The sequence below is a fragment of the Phocoena phocoena genome, chromosome 5, assembly GCF_963924675.1.
Source record: "Phocoena phocoena chromosome 5, mPhoPho1.1, whole genome shotgun sequence".
Lineage (NCBI taxonomy): Eukaryota > Metazoa > Chordata > Mammalia > Artiodactyla > Phocoenidae > Phocoena > Phocoena phocoena.
The window spans coordinates 32082047-32095787 of NC_089223.1; positions in this window are offsets into that span (position 1 = coordinate 32082047).

Consider the following 13741-nt stretch of genomic DNA (forward strand, 5'->3'; position numbering starts at 1 on the left):
CCCTGAGCTGGAGTCTCACTATTGACTTATTTTGTACCCATCAGTGGGTAGTTTACAAGAGTTCTCTGCAAATTCTGGGGCTTGTGTGGAAGTTTGCCAGAGACAAGTCACATGAACTAAGTTAAAAATGAACTTTTTGCAGTTCCTTCATCCACCATATTTTTCCCAGAAAAGTTTTCCATTTTTCTTCCCACTTATCTATTATCTAGAGCTAGACTAGAATTATTCTATAAACTGAGGTGTAATAGATTCTTATCTCAGAGAGTTCGTTCCTTGAAAATTTTTATATGTATGTGTATATATATATATATATATATATATATATATATATGTACTTACACACTGAGGAGGACAGATTTCAATTGTATAACCCAGAGAATTTTTGCATAACACACAGATACGTACATATTTGACCTCCTGGATCAGGAGATGAAATATTTTCCACGTCCCAGAAGCTCTGTAATGTTCTCTAATGCTGCTTCCCTGTTAATACCAACTGCCACCACAGATGAAATGACTCCAATGGCTTCTATCACCATGGATTAGTTTTCCCTGTTCTTGAAATTCATATGAATGGAATCGTACAACAAGTACCCTTTAGTGTTCGCTTTTCTTTGCTTATCTCTCATGGCTATGAGACTCTTTCGTGCTGTGTGTGGTAGCAGTTATTTTTTATTTTTGTATGTTTTTCTATGGTACAAATGTTGCATAATCTCTCCATTCTACTATTGATGGACACTTGAGTTATTTCCAGGTTTTTGCTATTTTGAATTGAGCTGCTATGGAAATTCTTGTACATGTCTTTTTGTGGGCAAGCTCATTCCTCTTGACTGTAAACCTAGCAGTAGGGTTGCTGGGGCCTAGGGTAAGCTTAGTTTAGCTAGAGTAGAGATTGTCAAAGAGTTTTCCAAAATGGTTGTAGTCAGTTACATTCCCACCAGTGAAGTATGAATGTACTAGTTGCTCAACGTCTTTGTCAACACTTTGCCTCATGGGTCTATTAATTTTAGTCATTCCTGTGGGTGTGTGATAGTATTTCATTGTGATTTTAATTGGCATCTCCTGATGTGGTACTGATGTGAAATAACCTTCATGTGCTTATTGGCCATTTGGATATTCCCTTTAGCAAAGTGCTTGTTGAAGTCTTTTGCTCATTTAAAAATTGGATTGGGGTTTCCCCGGTGGCTCAGTGGTTAAGAATCCGCCTGCCAATGCAGGGGACACGGGTTCGAGCCCTGGTCCGGGAAGATCCCACATGCCACGGAGCAACTAAGCCCGTGCGCCACAACTACTGAGCCTGTGCTCTAGAGCCCGCGAGCCACAACTACTGACCCACGTGCTGCAACTACTGAAGCCCGCATGCCTAGAGCCCGTGCTCTGCAACAAGAGAAGCCACCGCAACGAGAAGTCCGCGCACCGCAACGAAGCGTAGCTTCCGCTCACCACAACCAGAGAAAGCCCGTGCGCAGCAACAAAGACCCAACGCAGCCTAAATAAATAAATAAATTTATTTATTTAAATAAATAAATAATAAAAAATAAAAATTGGATTGTCTTTTTCTATTCATAGGAGCTCACTACATATTCTGGATTCTAATGCTTTGTCAAATAATGTATTGTGAACACCTGTCAATCTGTGGTTTTCCTCTTCACTCTCTCAATGGCATCTTTTGGTGATGACAAGTTTCCTAATTTTAATGTAGTTCAATTGACCAACTTTATTTTTAATGGTTGTTGCCTATTGTGCTCTACTTAATTCTTGGACTACCCTTAATGTCATAAAATATTCTTCTATGTTTTCTTCTGGAAACTTCATTGCTTCACCTTTCACATAAAGATCTATAATCTATTTTGAACTAATTTTTCTGTTAAATAGAGGGTCAAAGTTTAGTTTTCCCATATAGAAATAGAATCGATCCAGGACTACTTGTTGAAAGGACTCTTCTTTCCTTCACTGAATTGCAGGAGTGCCTTTGTCATAAACAAAGTAATTGTGTATGTGTAGGTCTGTTTCTGGGCTCTCAGTTCTGTTCCATGGATCTATTTGAATATCCCTGTGTCAAAACAATGCTGTCTTGATTACTGTAGCTTTATAATAAATCTTGATATCTTCTAGTGAAAATCTTCCAATGTTATCCTTCAAGATTTTCCTGGGTATAATAGATTACCATATAAATTTTAGAATCAGCTTGCCAATTCTCTCTCTCTTTCTGTCACACACACACAGACACACACACACACATACACACTATTGGCAGTTGATTGGGATTTCATTAAATCTATAGATCATTTGGGGATAGAACTGACATATTGACCATATTGAGATGATATATGTCTCCACTGTTTAGGTCTTTAGTTTCTCTTAGCAATGTTTATCATTTTCAATGTAGAAAAGAAATTTAAATAAAATTTATCTTTTTACTTGACATAATTCTTTCCTTTCTCGTTGGGGAGGAGTAACAATATAAAAGCTGCTGAAAATCAAATTCCATTTCCAACCTATTGATGATAGACTTCAGGGGAGTACAGAAGCGCCACGGTGGCTTTGGTCTGACCCCACAAACCTCAGTGCCTGTCGTCCCCTGAGTTTCCACAGATTCCTTGAGGCCGCCCCACATCTCTCCATCTGACTGTCCTGCTCTGACTGTGCTGCTTTCTCATCCCTCCGGACTGAGTTCTTTTTGTTATTTACTTACAGTCGGGTTTCAGACCGGGTATTTGTTGGCAAGCTAGCTTAAGTGAAAAGACACTTTACCAGAAGGACACAAGGGGCTCACAGGATCAACGGGAGGCTGGAGGGCTAGGGGCTGAAGTGGGCAGACATCAGCTGGCTCGGAAAGCTGTGTCATGAGAAGCCCAGCACGGTCTCAGTAGGAGCTTGGTCCACAAGCTGGTGTGGCTGCGTGGGAAGAATATCCATCACCTGCTCCTCCATCCGTGTGCTACTTGCTCAAGAATGAATGTTCCAGAAGAGAGGGTCTTCTGAGCCAAGTCTAAATTATGTGTGGATCTGGCTGCTTTGGTTTTTGCAGCGGGAGGTTGGAGTTGGAGGAGGCAAGGATGGTCTCTCACCCGAGCTGTGCAGCATGAGAGCTCACCAAAGGCTAAGCAAGGAGCTATTGTGCAATGGGAGGGAGGGACGCTCGAAGGTTGGGGGGCTGAAAAATGACACTGTTATCCTAAGCAGATGGTAAGCTACTTGAGGGCAGTCAGAGGTCCCTGAATATAAACTGTGAAGAACAGTGATTGTTGTTTATAGCCATAAATACAGTTCAGAATATGCTCAAAGGATTCCTCCTCTGGTAGGAAATCCTTAGTCTTCATTATAAAGTGGAAAATGATACCCCACCCCCTTGTTCTCTGGGTAACCTCCATGGTAATCCATTGCAGCCATCAATCATTTTAAAGAGGAGAGAGAAGGTAAGAATATATACAGAATGATCTCAACCACATTAAAATATACATAGATAAGACAGGAAGTATGTGCACTAAAATATTGAGTGGAAATGTCTGGATTATGAGAGTGTAGCCAATTTTAATTTACGTTTTTTGTTTTATTTTCTATATTTTCTAAATTTTCTATAATGAGCATATATTACTTAATGACGTTATGGTCAGAGATCCTCGTCTGTATGTTTATTCTATGGGATTCGTTGACACATCCTTCCTGGTCAGTTTTATAAATATTTCATGAATGATTGAAAAGAGTATATAGCTTCAATTTCATGAATGCAAGTTCTCTTCATATCTATTTTTTTTTCCAGAAAAATAGCATAATGTTTATAGTGATTAGTGTCCTCACCTCTATAACATGTTTTCCCTATATTTTTATGTTGGATAACCTTGAATCATTTTTTCAAATAATAATTTTTAAAAGTGAAAATAATGTGTACTTTAACTTTTAGGTGAACATTTTGTTGACGTATGCTATCTAGAGAGAAGTGCATACATCCTAAGTGTACAGCCTGATGAATTTCCACGGAATGGAAGCACCCATGTATCGGCACCCAGGTCATTATTAACACCACAGTGGCCCCCTCCTTGCCACTATTATTGACCTCCCAGTCTCTTTCTCCTCTCACAATAACCACTATCCTGACCTCCCACATTATGGATTGATTTTGCCAGGTTTTGAACTTTCTATAAACAGAATCATACAAGACTTATTTGTGTGTCTGCCGTCTTTCATTCAACATTCTATTTGTGAACTTCATCAGTCTTGCTGTCTGTAGTTGCAACTTATTTATTATCATTGATATATAGAACTCCATCGTACGAATTTATCATGATTTTTAAATCCACTCTACTATTGAACATTTAGTCCCCCCACCCCAGTTTTTGCCTACTATGAATAGTGCTACGATCAGGATTGTTGTATATGTGTTTTGATGAATATATATATGCTTTTCTGTTGGGTATATACCCAGGAGTAGAATTGCTGTGTCGTAAGGTATGGGTATAACCAGCTTTAGCAAATTCTGTCAAGCCGCTTTCTACACTCCCTCCCTCTCAAGCGATGCTTGACAGTTCTAGGTGCCCCAAGTCTTTTCCAACACTTCACGTTATTTTTCCCATTTTAGCCATTATGATGGGGATGCAGTGGTCTCTCACTGTGGTTTTAATTTGTGTTTAGCAGTTGGCTAATACAGTTGAGCACTTTTTTCAAATGTTTATTACCCTTTTTGTAAAGTGCCCATTTTAAGTATCTTGCCCCTTTTTCCTGTTTGCTCAGTATACCTATCAGATTATGCTTGATAATTGTGCCATTCAAATCTTCTCTGTCTTTAATTATTTTCTGTATGCTTGATTTATCAGGGTTAAAAAAAAAAGTTAGAATCACCTGGGAGCTTTAAATAAAAGTTATTACTGGGACCTCATCCTTAATTATTAAGTCAGGACGTCTAATTAGTGAAATCCATTGCAGCACCAGCATTGGTATTTTGTAAAACTTAAAAAAAACTTTTGATTTCAGACTTTCCAAAGAGTTGCAAAAATAGTACAAAGAAGTCCCATATTCCCTTCAACCATTTTTTTTTTGGGGGGGTTCGCGGGCCTCTCACTGTTGTGGCCTCTCCCGTTGCGGAGCACAGGCTCCGGACGCGCAGGCTCAGTGGCCATGGCTCACGGACCCAGCCGCTCCGCAGCATGTGGGATCCTCCCGGACCGGGGCACCAACACGTGTCCCCTGCATCGGCATGCGGACTCTCAACCACTGCACCACCAGGGAAGCCCCCCTTCAACCATTTTCATTAAATGTTAATGTTTTATCACCCTTGCTTTATTTATTATATCTACATCTATATTTATGCTTATATCTAGGTTTAGATCAAGATCTAATTTGTTTTCTGAATCATTTGAGAGTAATTTGCACATATCATGCCATTTTACCTCAGTCTAGCAGTTTTTGAGAGATCCTTTTTTTTTTTTTTTTCCTTGTAATTTGGTTCATTTCTACTTGGTAAATTTTCAAAGTTATACTGTTAGGTCCAAATAGGCTTATGTTTGTTGTATCTTTTTAGTGAATTCTTTTTTATTGAAATATAGTTGATGTATAATATTATGTTAGTTTCAGGTATACTACATAATGATTTGACATTTGCATGTATTATGATCACCATAATAAGCCTACTAACGATCTGTCCCCATACGAAGTTCTTAGAGTATTGTTGACCATATTCCTTATGCTGTATATTACATCCCTGTGGCTTACTTATTTTATAACTGGAGGTTTATGCCTCTTGATGCCCTTTACCTATTTCACCCTCTCTCATACCCTCCCCTCTGGCTACCACCATTTGTTCTCTTTATCTATGAGTCTCTTTTCATTCTGTTTTGTTTGTTTCTTTGTTTTGTTTTTCAAATTCTACATGTAAATGAAATTGTACACTACGTGTCTTTCTCTGTCTGACTTACACTTAGCATAATACTCTCTAGGTCCATCATGTTGCTGCAAATGGCAACATTTCATTCTTTTTATGGCTGAGTAGTATTCCGTTATATATGTGTGTGTGTGTGTGTGTGTGTGTGTGTGTGTGTGTGTGTGTGTGTATGCCACATCTTCTTTATCCATCCACCAATCAATAGACACTTAGGCTGATTCCATATCTTGGCTATTGTAAATAATGCAGCAATGAACATTGGTGTACATGTATTTTTCTCAAATTAGTTTTTTTTTATTGGTGTACATGTATTTTTCTCAAATTAGTTTTTTTTTCCTTTGGATAAATACCCAGAAGTGAAATTGCTGGATCATATAGCAGTTTCATTTTTAATATTTTGAGGAACCTCCATATTGTTTTCCAAAGTGTCTGCACCAATTTATAATCCCACCAACAGTACTTCAGGGCTCCCTTTTCTCTACATTCTTGCCAAGACTTGTTATTTGTTGTCTTTTTTTTTTAATTAATTAATTTATTTATTTTTAGCTGTTTTGGGTCTTCATTGCTGCGTGTGGGCTTTCTCTAGTTGCAGCAAGTGGTGGCTTCTCTTCTTGTGGAGCACAGGCTCCAGGCTCGCGGGCTTCAGTAGTTGCGGCGCACAGGCTTAGTTGCCCTGCGGCATGTGGGAGGGATCTTGCCGGACCAAGGATCGAATCCCTGTCCCTTGCATTGGCAGGCAGATTCTTAACCACTGTGCCACCAGGGAAGTCCTATTTGTTGTCTTTTTGATGAGAGCCATTCTGACAAGTGTCAGGTGGTATTATTATGGTTTTGATTTGCATTTCCCTGATTAGTGATGTTGAGATTTGTTTCTTACTTTCTTTTCTCTTAGCTAATAAGTAGCACTCTCCCTTAATCCTACTAATATTTGTTTTTCCAAATTATATAGTATCTAATATTAAAATTACTACTTCATCTTTCTTTTGACTAGTAGTTGTCTGCTATATATTTTCCCCTGCCACTATATTTAATCTTTTTCTGTCAATTTGCTTTAAGTGTGACTCTTATGTGAGAAAAAACTCTTTCTTTGGGTTTATTTTTGTTTGTTTCCATCAGGTGTCTTTATGTTTTAACTGGTTAGTTTGGTGTTACTGATATCATGATTAGTGATATGTTGAGACTTATGCCTGCCATGTTACTTAGTGGTTTTTATTTATTTATTTTTCAGGCCTGTCTCCTTTTGGATTGGTGGAATTTTATTTATTCCTTTTCTTTCTTCTTAAAGGGAGTTTCCTTTTACATTTTAAATTTTTTAATTTTATTTTTAAATAAGTAATTATATCTCAGTTTTATTGAGATATAATTGACATACAGCACTATACACATTTAAGGTGTACAGCATATTGATTTGATTTACATACATCATGAAATTATGACCACAACAATTTCATTGAACATCCATCATCTCATATAGATACGAAGTTAAAGAAATAGGAAAAAATCTTTTTTAGCTTATGAATGAGAACTCTTAGGATTTATTCTCTTAACAACTTTCGTAATATAATGTATAGCAGTGCAATTACATTTATCATATTGTACATTATATCCCTAGCATTTATTTATCTATTTATGGCCATGCTGTGAGGCTTGCAGGATCTCAGTTCCCCAGTCTCAGTTCCCTGACCAGGGATCGAACCCAGGCCTCCTGCAGTGGAAGTGTGTAGTCCTAACCACTGGACAGCCAGGGAATTCCTTAGCACTTATTTATATAACTGGAATTTTGTACCTTTTGACTGCCTTCTTCCTATGCCCTTCCCTCCACCCACCCCCTCTTCTTTAAGTTCTAAAATCTTATTTAGATTTTCCAACAAATTTATTAAAATTTACTCCCTCATCATTAGTTTTTGCATCCTATACCTTCTTTTGCTTTTAATTTCTTTCTTGCTGACGTGCATCATTTAGTAGTTCTTTGCTAATCACAGCTAGTAAAGTCTCTAAATCTCTGAATGTCTGAATTTTCTCTCAGCCCTGAATGATATTTTAGCTACTGTAGAATAGTAGTTGGAAAAATATTTTTTGTCTGTTTTTTGAAGATAAAAAGTTCATGTTCTATTGAATCTATTATCACTGATGAAAAGTCAACTATCATTCTAATTGCCTTTTAAAAAATACTCTGTCTTAATTCTTTAGTATTTTTTATAATTCTTCTTTGTGTTCATTCTGAGGTTTCAGTACCATGTGTCTGCAAGAGGGATTTCTTTTTATTTATTCAACTCAATACAGCCATTGTTTCAACTAAAAAATATTTGTCATTCTTGGGAATTCCCTGGTGATCCAGTAGTTAGGACCCCGCATTCTCACTGCCAAGGGACTGGGTTCGATCCCTGGTTGGGAAACTAAGATCCCACAAGCTGCACAGTGTGGCCAAAAAAAAAAAGGTGAAGAATATTTGTCATTCTTTTTTTTTTTTTGTCATTCTTCAATTCAGTTCATTGTTCATTCTCAGATACTTGAATATTCTCTCTCTTCCATTCTTTCCTTTTGGAACATGTTAGAGCTTTTCATTATAGACTCTTGGTCTCTTAAATTTTCTTTTGTATTTTTCATCTCTCCATCTCTGTGCTGTATTCCGGGTGATATTCTCAGATTTATCTTCAAAATGATTCTCTCTTTGACTATATCCAGCCCATGGTTCCACCTGTCCATTGATGTTTGAATATCAATAATTATGGTTTAAAATGATTAATTTTTAAAGAAAATATGTGACTACTTTTTATAGTCTTGCCTTAATACATTCAATATTCTTTCAATATTTTAAACATAATTATTTTAAAGACTTTTTCCTATTATTTATAATTCTTGACTCTTCCCATGGTGGTTTGTTTCCTTGTGTGATTTCCAACCATTGACTATGAAATAATCTTCAGGAATATTGTTTTTGTAGGAGTTCCACATGCCCTTGTTTGCAGAAGCTTTTTTAGAAGCTGGTCTCTCCTTTGCCTCTCCTGATTAATGGATTCTGGAACAATTTTTGATGCTAATCTCTTGGTTTGGCCTCCCTACATCATTGCCTACTTGGCACTGGTGTGGGTCTAAATTTCGTGAATAATGACTTTTCTACCCACAGGCCCAGGTGGAAAAATTTGACATTGTCCTACCGGTTGAAGTTTTTCTACTCTCTTTCATGGTGGGAAGCCATTGTTGAATCTCAATTTTATTCCAGTAGCTTAGTTCTAATTCCCTTTGCACATTTGAGCATATGGCTTGGACTCTTCTCCCCATGCAAGAGTTATAGCCTAAGCTTGTATTGGTTAAGACTTAAATCCAATCCTTATATCCCTGTGAGCTCTTTGTGTTTCAGCTCCTGCTTACTATTCTGACTTTGAACAAAATCTCATTTTATTCCTGGAAGCGTCAATGTATTAGATATGTATTTAGTCTAGTAATAGTCCAGAATTTGTCTATATTTGAAATGAGTGGATATTTTTCTGCCAAACCAGTACACCATATTGACTAAAAGTGTGTGTGTGTGTGTGTGTGTGTGTGTGTTTGTGTGTAGATAAAACAGCAGAGAGGTAGCAGCAGAACCAGAGAATGGTTTTGACATAGAAGCCAAGAGAGGAAACACCATCAAAGAGAAGTTGATGACCATGGGTTGCTATCAAGGAAAACAAAAATGAAAAAGAAATGACAAGATGTGAACACAAGATCTAGAAGCGAGCAACTCCTGAGTGTGCTGTTTGATCAGGTTTCAGAAGAGAACGGTGGTGGGGAAATAGAAGCAGTAGAGTCTGTACCTCCTGGTTGGAAAGGTATAGACTAGTGGTAGGAAGACAAGAATTACAAAGGTCACTTCAAGGAACATTGCGTGAAGATTTGTTTTCCAGAATAAAAGAGACCACAAACTAGTGCCAGTGATTTACCTGTCCATCTGGCTGGACGTCTATCCTTCTAGTCATCTAAATTTTGTCTGCTTCCTGTATTCGAAGATAACATTTTTTAATTTGATGAGCCCAGGTGGACTTCACAAAACTCTCTTTCAATCTCCTTTGGCCTCCTTAACCTGAGAGTTATGGGTCTGGGTCTTCGCTTCTTGGTGAAGTAGACAAGGACGTGATAGATGTAGTAAAGGCAAGTTCAACCATATCTAAGCCAAGCAGGTCCATAATGAGTAAGAGTGGATAGGGGGAGACAGGGAGCTGTGTAAGTGACAGAGGGAAGTAAAGAGAGAGAGGAGTGGCTTCCCTGGTGGCGCAGTGGTTGAGAGTCTGCCTGCTGATGCAGGGGACACGGGTTCGTGCTCCGGTCCGGGAAGATCCCACAGGCCGCGGAGTGGCTGGGCCTGTGAGCCATGGCCGCTGAGCCTGCGTGTCCAGAGCCTGTGCTCTGCAGCGGGAGAGGGCACAACAGTGAGAGGCCCGCGTACCGCAAAAAAAAAAAAAAAAAAGAGAGAGAGAGGAGGAAGAGGGAAGAGATGAAGAGGAGAGAGGGCAGGGGAGAAGGGGAAAGGGTTTGAGTATACTGATTGATTAATTGAAGAAGGCAAGTGCAGAACCCATTACACTTGAACCTCTGTGAGGCTATGGACACTGTAATGCCACATGCCTCAACAGACACCCTCAGTCTAAAGATATTCTCTTCTGCCCCAAGCTATTCTTAATCATTTTCCTTATGTTTTAATGTATCTAGTCGTTGTATTCATCAAGCAAACCTCAAACTAAATATATCTGGGGATGTTTGGAGCAGTACAATGTCTGCAGAGTCCCCTCATCCAAAGGGATCCTCAGAGTCCACATACAGTTATTGTCCCCATCTGCTCTCCTGGGACTGAGATGTTCCTGGGTTCACATCTTTTCCTTGACTTGGCTCCTTAGTGGGTTCGCTTGTGACGTTTTATTATGTAAACCTCCCCAAGAATCTTATCATTGAGTCAATTTCAGATAATTTAGTTGGGTTGCAATGTCCTCCATGTGTGAATTAAGTGGGAGAACAGAATGAATGTTGACATGACTGTCAGAGGAAATGGCCATAGATGCAGGGGTGGGACATGGCCTCTTTGAGCCAAGAACAGTCTTTATGACCAGGCCCTTGAGCAGAAGTGGCGTTGAAAGCCCAGCTGGTGGTCAAAATCCTTAGTTACAGCTGAGCTGCCTAGTATGGGAACCAGCAAACTACTAAGGAACCCCCTAAGCGGCGGGTCTCAAAGGCAGTCTATTCAGCGTTGAAACAGGAAAGAATACATCTGAATGCTCTGGAGAACAAACCTCAGAGAAGCTTTTGACTAATTGAAGTTTGGATGGAAGTGCTACAATCGCTCTGGGAATCTCCCAAAATTAATTAACTGCTTGGCTGAAATGAATAAATAGAAAGTTTGAGAAAGGGGATTCCATTTCTCTGTCTGCTCATGGCTGGTAGGCTTCACTGGAGGGAGACTCAAAGGAAATTCTGGAATAGATTAGTGGGGTCGATAGAGCCAAGTCAGAGGCAGTGGCAGGCCAAGTCTCTACGGCCCGATGTCAGCTGTCATTTGGGTTGGCTTCTGTGGTAGCACGCTCTCTTCCAAAGAAGAGATGCCTTTGTTTAACTTGCCCCTTGTTCTTTCAGACCTCTCCTTTGGAAAGCCTTCTTTACCCACCTCTCCCAATCCCCCCATGGCTAGGTTGGGTGATAGCCATCCTCTGTGTTCCTCTGTATCCTGTGCCCACTTTTACCACAGCACAAGCCACTCTGTGCTGTGATTGGTGGTGCTGTTGTCAATCTTTGCCATTTGATCAGAAGCATTTCCATGACGAGACATGTCTCAGTGGTCCTTAGACCCACATGGCCTGGGATGCGGCAGTGCTCAATGTGTTTTGAATTTAATTTTCATTAGAGACCTACTGAGAGGTTTACAGGGTTTCCTTTGTTACTCTTTTAATTGGTTGCGAGAAAAGTCCCGAGAGGTAAGAACTGGTTGTGCATGTGGGTCACCATGTGTATTTTAATCTTACTAACACACTGCTCATCACCAACGAGACGTGTGTCAGAGTACACTGGAACACCCGCTGGGTAGGTATTTCCTAACCTGGACTCCAGGCACAGTAACGAAGAGAAATCTCTTCTTGCCTCTGTCTTCGTGTCCCTGAGCCACAAGTGGTTTGCTCTAAGTGAGACTGGAACTATCCATTCTCTAAAGATTTCTCATTTGGGGTTTTCTTTTCCTGAATATCTCTACTCTGAGAATCTATGTACCATAAAAGTAGAACACCAAGGGGGATTTGAGTTTGCCATTAAACAAGGAGTCCTTGAAGAGTTTCTTGCAAATAACTTCTTCCTTTCAGAAGATCTGCAGGGTGAGGGGTCTTGGCAGAGGTCAGGGGTCATGGGCATCTTGGGCTCCACTGCCCTGGGTGCTGGGCAGCCTCACCCCACACAAGTAATAACTGCCATTTTGGTCACCACCCTTCTTTCTTGATCATCTGAGTCCATTGAAGGAAAAAGAATAAGTATGGTAGAGAGGAGTTCACATTTTAAGCATATCAGCAGCTAACACCTTATCTTTATCAGCTGGTGCTTGGCTAGGATGAGTTAATAACCTGGAAGATGGCTGCTAGGGAGGGACAGGATGACAAGTGGACATGAGAGAGAAGCAGGAAGTACCAAAGATACACTGTCCCTGTGTTATGATTTTATTCAGGGTCTTGACTGGTCAAAATCACCCTCTAGGAACTTCCCTGGTGGTGCAAGGGTTAAGAATCTGCCTGCCACTGCAGGGGACACAGGTTCAATCCCTGGTGCAGGAAGATCCCACATGCCATGGAGCAACTAAGCCCGTGTGCCACAACTACTGAGCCCGCGTGCCACAACTACTGAAGCCTGCGCGCCTAGAGCCCGTGCTCTGCAACAAGAGAAGCCACCACAATGAGAAGCCCGCGCAACACAACGAAGAGTAGCCCCCGCTCGCCGCAACTAGAGAATGCCCGCGTGCAGCAATGAAGACCCAGCACAGTCAAAAATAAATAAATTAATTAATTTTTAAAAAATCACCTTCTAAGCTTTCAGTGTATGTATCCCAGGCTGCCAGCGTCTCACCTATGAGGTTATGGAGCAAGATGGCTTCAATCCCCTGAGGATCCTTTCTCTGCAGAGACAAGGAACCAGTTATACAAATAAATAAACAAAATAAGCTAGGGCAAGTACAGTAGGGTTGCCAAATAAAATGCAGAATGCCCAGTGAAGTTCAAATTTCAGATAAACAATGAATAATTTTTATTATTTTAATATTGACTAGGACAAACATATTAAAAATTACATGTTGTCATATGAATATACTCAACACAACTGAACTATATACTTAAAAATAATTAGGATTGTTAAAAAGATTATTTGATGTTATGTGAGAGTCTGGCTTAGCTGGGTGTCTTGTATCTTTTTTTTTTTTTTTTTTTTTTTTTTTTAAATTAATTATTTATTTATTTTTGGCTGTGTTGGGTCTTCATTTCTGCACGAGGGCTTTCTCTAGTTGTGGCAAGTGGGGGCCACTCTTCATCACGGTGCGCGGGCCTCTCACTGTTGTGGCCTGTCTTGTTGCGGAGCGCAAGCTCCGGACACGCAGGCTCAGTAATTGTGGCTCACGGGCCCAGTTGCTCCGCGGCATGTGGGATCTTCCCAGACCAGGGCTCAAACCCGTGTTGCCTGCATTAGCAGGCAGATTCTCAACCACTGCGCCACCAGGGAAGCCCCGTGTCTTGTATCTTTTTATGAACTAAATCTTTCTGGGATCTCAGTTCCCTGACTAGGGGTTGAACGCAGACCATGACAGTGAAAGCACCGAATCCTAACAACCAGACCACCGGGGAACCCCCTGGCAATTCTAAAGTGAGG